Source organism: Aptenodytes forsteri, unplaced genomic scaffold, assembly GCF_000699145.1.
Source record: "Aptenodytes forsteri isolate BGI_AS27 unplaced genomic scaffold, ASM69914v1 Scaffold292, whole genome shotgun sequence".
Taxonomy (NCBI): Eukaryota; Metazoa; Chordata; class Aves; order Sphenisciformes; family Spheniscidae; genus Aptenodytes; species Aptenodytes forsteri.
In genome coordinates this window covers 555,507-555,997 of record NW_008795435.1, presented here as the reverse complement: position 1 = coordinate 555,997, position 491 = coordinate 555,507, and the positions used below count along the sequence as shown (strand labels likewise).

The following is a 491-nucleotide window of genomic DNA, read 5'->3' as shown; positions in this document are numbered from 1 at the left end:
CTGGGGCGGCCCGGGTGAAGAGCACTGCCCAGGGAGGCCGGGGTGCTGCAGTCAGAGCCTCAACAGCCTTACAGCTCCTGAGCTGTGGAGTGACGCAGCAAGTATCCCAGGCTCTAGGCCACCGTCGTGCCTCAGCGGCTGTGGAAAACCCCGTTGGCTGCCTTGCCCCCACCACCTGGGACCTCTCCAGACTCTGATACGGGCTCAGTTAGAGGGGAGGGAAGCGCTGTGAGCGGGGTTTCTTGCTGCTGTTGCATAAACCGCGAGTGGTCCAAGGCCTCAGGGCCGGCTGCGTGTTCTTACCGTACTCTCCTTGCCTTTCGATCGTCCCCGTGAAATAGGAGACAGTCCGGGAGGAGCCGAGAAAAACTGAGTGGATGAAATCGTCCTGTTAGACGCCTGGCATGTAGAGAGCAGCAGTGCTCAGACCTGAATGAACATAAATGTCACCTAGCTTAGTTACAAGGAAGGTTTCCCACAGCACAAGGATA

At 58.2% G+C, this 491-nt stretch overlaps 1 protein-coding gene across 1 annotated transcript in view; it reads right to left on the bottom strand.

Moving 5' to 3' along the window:
- Window positions 1-491, bottom strand: part of ARL4A (ADP ribosylation factor like GTPase 4A) — a 5,298-nt gene extending 4,807 nt beyond the window's left edge. The window contains exon 1 of the mRNA XM_009281032.2: window positions 304-491. The gene's annotated coding sequence lies outside the window, so the exon portion shown is untranslated. The remainder of the gene's footprint in view (window positions 1-303) is intronic.